This window comes from Octodon degus, unplaced genomic scaffold, assembly GCF_000260255.1.
Source record: "Octodon degus isolate 3935 unplaced genomic scaffold, OctDeg1.0 scaffold00181, whole genome shotgun sequence".
Lineage (NCBI taxonomy): Eukaryota > Metazoa > Chordata > Mammalia > Rodentia > Octodontidae > Octodon > Octodon degus.
This window is the reverse complement of record NW_004524757.1, coordinates 2,115,287-2,122,360: the sequence shown is the minus strand read 5'-3', so window position 1 is coordinate 2,122,360 and position 7,074 is coordinate 2,115,287.

The window sequence follows — 7,074 nt, the reverse complement described above, 5'->3', positions numbered from 1 at the left end:
TCTGGATGGAAGAAATCCATGCGATTCCCCCCCAAATCTTGACTTATTCTTTAAGCTACAGTGTGGTAGGCTGTGCAGCTTGGCCCTTGTGATTCTGCACAGACACTTGGAAGTGCCCTACAGAACCCTCTCCCACTCCTCTAGAGCCACAGTGGTCTCCTCTTTGTTCTCCAGCACATGAAGCCTTTGTGGAACTCCTGACTTGTTTACTTACCTTTTGGTTTTCGACCTGGAATTCCCTGCCCAGTACTTCTGCATAACTTGGGCCTTTGCTTCCTCCAGGCCTTTCCTCAAACATTACTTTCTCACCACTGCTTTGTGAAGCTTTTGCTGACCCTTCTTTTTACTGTGGCCCCTAGCACTACCTGCCACCTTTCCCTGCATGTGGAATTCCTTCCCTTGCTCTGTTCACCATCTGTCTAGTGTTCTGTCTATTGTGAGCTTCCTCAGGGCAGGATGTTTACCTCTGTAGTTCATGCTGGATCTTCAGAGCCCTAAGTAGCGTCTGGAACAGAACAGCAGCTTAACACTTCTTAAAAGAATGATTTTGCTTGGTGCTCAGGCAATCACATGTTTGGGATCAGAGGCAAAAGAATTCAAACAAAAAGGGTGGGAAGAGAAAGGAATGTGAGGCAAGAGTGAGGTAAAGCCTTGCACAGACCACCTTCCAATGAGTGGTGCCTGTAAACTCACAGATAAGGTTTACAGATCAATGGAGACAAAAAGCACAGTTGATTACAGTTGCATGAGGCCAGACCAGGAAGTCTGATTCACTCTCAGGATCATTTTCACTTTGGTTTATTTTCAGAGCTGTAGATCTACAGCCCAAGAGATCAGATTGGATAAGGATGCACGGGTGGTGTCCCTGCTCGAGCTTCCTTGGCCTCTGTGATAGGCACATCCTGAATTCTACATCGTTAGATGCTCACAAGGAAGATATGTCTCCCAGGCCAGAGATGGTGGGAACAACAGGATTGCTGTCTTTTATAGCTTCAGTACTATGGATTGAATGTCTGTGCCCACCCATCCATATATTGAAGTTCTAATCTTCAGTGGAATGGTGTTGGCAAGGGGGCCATTAAGGTTAGATGAGGTCCTGAGAGTGGGGCCAACATGAAGAGATTAGTGTCTTTCCAAAAAGAAACACTAAGAACCTGCTGGTTTGACCTTTCCCTTCACATGCTTATTGTTGCATTTTATATGTATGGAAAATGCCAATATACAGATATGTATACTATGCAGATACATTTTATAACAATACAAGGTAATAAATATAAAATAATACCTACAAAACTGATAATGTTTCCAAAGGGGTGTACATGTAAGGCTATGCAAACATTGTCCTAGTAATTTCTCAATTATGAGGCATATTTATTGAATAAATGAAGAAATGTAACATTAGATTACGCAATCTATGTCAGGGCTCCAAGCAAAGGAAGAAAGCACTTGAAATAAATGTCTTAGGTTTTAGAATATTAAAACTTAACCAAAGGATTTGATCCCTGACATCACATGCTGCGCCTGCCCTTCCCCTGGGCATGATGAGCCGGCCACCCAGATTGGGCTTGCTGATGGAATCTTAGCATTGGGGAGGCTGAAAAGAGGAGGATCACTATGAGTCTGAGCTGAATAGTGAGACCCTGTGCCAATACAAAAAAAGAAAACTTAAGAAAAAGAGTGTCCTGCATTAGAAACCATTTGCTTGTGAGATGCAGTTGTGCCTTAAGCACTGGTTACTGTACAGTACCCAGACACAGCGCTGGGGCTTGTACTACTGTTTGATGTTGTGCTGAGTGGCTTCATACAACTGAGCTATTGTAATGCATGTTTCTTGGTTTACCAGAAGAAATAGCCATGTAAGTGAAGAATGGGTTGGAGTTGAGTCCTGACTTTGCCGTGCACTATAGTGAAGCTCTGGGCAGATCCCATAACTTCTTGCAAACTTTATTAATTTGTAGCTCAAGGAAAACAAAGTCTGCCCAGTTGATCTCCTGAGATCATACAAAGAGCCAAAGAGTCAAAACGTTTCATATTTATGGAGCGCTATTCTTGTCAATGGCCATCATTATTGCAAAGTTTTCCAAAGTGTGGGCTGGGGACACGTGTGTCTAGGGAGGACCATGTATCTCATGCTGGATCTACTGAAAGTACAGAGGCTTGGAAGTGCTGATCTTTGCCTACTGAGTCTGTCAGCTGCCACTTGCACATCACATTGCTTTCACTCTGCCACCTCTGCTGCCTGCCTTCTCTGTTCTTGTCATCTTTTCTACCCACTTGTATTTTTGCCGGTGAAGTTTCTGCAGTTATCACTAGCAAATAAGAAAGCCCTTGTCTACTATAATCATGTTTTAAATGCAGAGTAACAGGAGGCAAAGAAGTACTTGAATGTTGTCACCTGAGATAATAAGGATTTTCATAGAGAATTTGATAATTCAGCCTTGTCATCTGGATGTCAAGCTGTGGAACGTGGAGTGGGAGTGGTGCCTGTCAGTTGCATATTTTGGAATTCTCCTCTTGACCAAATTGCCATTTTCTGTTGCAAAGTAATCATAATTAAAGGGCTCTTGACTTGTTTTTTCATTTTTTTAAAAGAATGAAAAATAGCAAAGAAAGACTTTTTTTTTTTTTTAATTTTGTAAAGGTAGATTTAGACTAGCAAAAGCGGGGATTGACATTTAAGAACTTTCCTGCCCAAAACTGCTCTGGTTCTGCAAGGCTATTCTCTTACCAGCTTTGCACTGCTACAAAACAAACAGACAAACAAGAAAAACAGGCATTAGTAATTCAACTGACCAAACATTAGGTGTGAGTCATCTGTAGTGCAAAGCTGATCAAAAATTACCTGGCTTTATAAATTCCCTTGCCACATCCCAAAAGCTACCACACGATGGTGGGAGCACATATTAAAGCAGAGTACATATTGGCGCTCAGATATAGCAGAGTACATTTCACATACACTGGAGCCTTCAGTCACAACCGGCTTGATGTATAAACAACGTGGGTCTTGACCAGAATTTTAGCTTTAATTTATGACCAAAGTATCGAGTTATGACTCTAATGCTGACCACTTATGCTTCCAGATGGTCTCAGATAGATTTAACCCTTAAAGAATTCTGGAAGGAACATCACAACATCCTTTCCTATGTGAGGTTGATGGAGAAATCCTGGGCCAGTGTCTCTCTAAGGACACTGAGATCTGCCTGTGTACAAGAGAGAGATACATTGGAGGCTGTAGAGGAACCCGAATCTTCAACCGACAACTTGCTTTCCAACCAGCTCTTGGAAACAAATTGAGTTCATAAGTCAAGGGTCCACTGTACTAATTTTGAAGGCAAGAAACCTCACCAACTGGATCTCCTAGGTGCTATACTGACAATAGAGATGGAAAAGATTGCTGCTTAAGTATTGCCAAAATCTTGACAAATTAGCTACAACAAGCCGCTTCTGCGCCAAATCAAATCCTAGTCATACCTATAATCACCTGTGCATCTTTTAAGCTCTCTCCTGCCCCTTCTCATTCACCCAAGGGGGGTGGCTTCTTGCCTCCTCTGAGATATTACTAGAGTTGCACGAGTGGTTCTCAACCTGGGTCCCCAGAAAAGTCTCTCAAAATCACACTGTTGACTCTCCACCTTCAGCCAGTGATGGGGAACCTTTTACTGACTGAGTGCACAAGCTGCAATGCCAAACGCACATTATTTATGTCCAAGTGACATAAATAATTTATGACATTATTTATGTCCAACACTGTGATGAGATCTAAATATTGGGGTTTCAGTTTACCACAAAACAGCATTACCTGTTGTTTTACTACTGGAAGGACTGGGCTAGCATGTCACAAAGAGGAATCTGGGTGCCTGTTGTGTGGCATTCTTGCCATGGGTTTGCCACCACGGCCCAAAGTCAGTTATATCAAAACCTTCAGGACTGAAATCCAGGCATCAATATTTTTTAAACATTTCATTGAGATATAAGTTATACATGTACTCTACACCAAAGTATACAGTGGACTACTTTTAGCATATTTACAATCTTACACAAGTATCAGCACTATGTACAATAGCAGTCACTGTCACATTTCTTCTCAGTCCCTAGCCCTCAGCCCTTGAGGGCTAATAATGTAATTTCTGCCTTGATGCATTTACCTATCTTGAATATTTCAGCCTTTGAGGCATCAGTAATTTTTAAATATCCTTCGATGACTCAAGTGAAGTCAGGTATGAGAAGATAGGGCTGATTTATTTTTTAATTTTAGTTAGATCTTATTGCTACATTTCATATATACAAAACCATCACATTCATTATAGAGAATTTGTGCCTGTACACAATATAACTTGTTTTTCCACCAATCCCCTACTCTCCCTTCAACTACTCCTCCCCTCCACATTTACAAAGCTTTGTTTCCATGTTTTCCTTTTTTTCTTATTTTTAGGGATAACTTGTATAGATGACAATATACTATATTTTAGCCCATGTTTCTTTTTTATGTTGATTATCTCTTTATTGTTACACCTTATTTAATCCATACATTACTCACATATATGAATGTATATCAATATGAAAAAAAACACATTTTCATGTATACATATCTATGGCATTATTTCTATATCTGAAATTGGAGACTAAACACTCACAGTTGTTAAATAAACTTGCATGTTTCTATATTTGTTTACATGGCTCTTTCTTTATTAGAGTGTGAGCTACTTGAAGCCAGGGAGCATGTCTCATTTTTGTTGTACTCTATACACCTAACCCAACTCAATAAATATTTGAACAAAAACTGAATGAAGGAAAACATGCCATCCTATCATGATGATTCTGTTTACTGAGTTTCTTGTTTGATACAAATTCTAATCTTCAGGAAAGGACAAGCGTTAAGTTCTTCTAGACACCTGGTATGACCTTATGCAAGGTGTATTATGTTTCATGCCATTTAGAACTGGGATGATGGTTTGACAGTCAGAACAAGGAAATTCCATACCCTATTGGGGCTCAAAGTCTCTGAAGAAGTCAGTCTCATCATGCAGAAGAAAGGAACCAAACAAGCTAATTTCAAACTCTACTATGATGAGACGGTAGAACCAAGTGATAAGTGATGAAATAAACATTGAGTAGGGGAGTGGGAGCAGAGAGATGCTTCAGACATCTGGGCAAGGAAGACCTCATCTTTCAGATTGATTTCATATGCAGAAACCAGCTCCAAATCAAACTGGTAGATGGAATGTACAAAGTACAGAGAAAATTGTTAATCAGCAATTTAAAATAATGAAGATAATTTTAAAGAACACTGTGTTCAATAGCAACTGCATAATGTGGAGAAAGAACATTGGTTTGGGAATCTAAGTCAGTTTTACTCTTAACTATGTCACTTTGAAAGACATTAGAGGACAGATTTATGGTGTCCTCTCTTATGCCTAAATGGCCACAAACAAGATCAGAACAAGAGCTGCATTTCCACAGAATGCAGAGGAAGACATCATCCAAATGACCAAGACTTCTTAGGATTCTCCAGCAATATTCTACAATCCTTTTTGCTTACTGATAGTATGGATGAATAATCACTCTTCAACTTTTTAGGAATAAAACATTATTGATTATCCCTCCTCTTCCTTACTTTCAGTTTTTCTTGATTTGCTGGCTCTTTCTCATGGACATTTAGATGGATTCCAGTCTCTCCTATTATGATCAACTCAATCAAGGCCCTACATGTTTCTCCAACATCACTGGGATTTTCAACATGAAAAAAACAAATGCCTATGTAAGACTGATAAAGCTAAACAAACACTTCATAGTGCAAAATTTGAAAGTGAGTTCTTATTTTCCAATCTCAAGAATAAAAAAGACTGCATATTCCTTAGTCATTGTTCAAGCATTGAACAGAGACGACCAGCAACAATTTTACAGTACTGGTCCCCATGAACACGGTGTGTGGGCGAAGTCCAAGTTGGGAAGTGGAGCTCCATACATCAGCTTTATCCTTGGCTTCCTCTGTAATTTCCTATGAGTCAGCAGCCCTGACACCCTAGCCATCTTAAATAAGTCTCACCTTCTCCTTCGCAAAGGAGATTTTGATGTAATACTGAACTTCCACACAGAACACGGTTGCTAATAACAGTAATTATCACAAAACCCTGGATACTCAGTGAGGTTGAGAAGTCACCTAGAGAGGTCAGATGATGTGAAGGATTAGGAGATGTCTAACAATTCAAAACCACATGCTCTACAGCTTGCTTTTGTTTGCTGTTTTTCTGCCACATTCAAGTCCAGTGGATGGTTTTCTACCAGTTGCTTTGTTAGTGTACTTCTTGACATTTGTAATAATAACTGTGTACTTGGCTGTGATTTAATGTCATTTTTGCATTTTGAACACTAAATTTTGAAGAACTAAGTTTACTGAAAGAAAAAAAATATGCTTCCAAAAAGAAGGAGTGGAGGGCTGGCCAAATAGCTCAGCAGATTAAAGCACCTGCAAGCAGGCGCAGGGGCTGGGGGTTTGATCTCCAGGTCTACTGTGCCGGCCCCGCCCCCGGGTTGCACCGAGACAGCAGTTAAGACTGGGTGTGGTGGTGTGTGCCTGTAATCCCAGCTCTTGGAAGGCTGTAAACAGGCATATCATTATGAGTCTGATCTACTAGTGAGACCCTGAACACTCTGTGGACCCTGCGCTAAAAATTTTTTTAAAAAAAGAGGGAGTGGGATAAGAGCATGAGAGAAATAGAGACATATAATACAAGAGAGAAAAACTGATTACAAACCAGATGGCGGTAAGGCTGGACCTTTCATGTATCTGGGGTAAATGCAAAGCTCCTAGATATGAAGAATTATCTCATGTTAGGGCTGGAAAGATAGCTCAGCAGACTAAGCACCTGCTTAGGCTAGCTCAGAGACCGGGATTCAATCTCCAGCACCACGTGCTGAGCTAGCCCTGTCCCTGGCCTGGGCATGATGAGCCGGCCACAGACAGGGCATAATGGTGCTTGCCTGTAATCCCAGTGCTGGGGAGCAGAAAACAGGAGGATCAGCATGAGTCTGACCTATGTAATGAGACCCTGTACCATATATATATATATATAA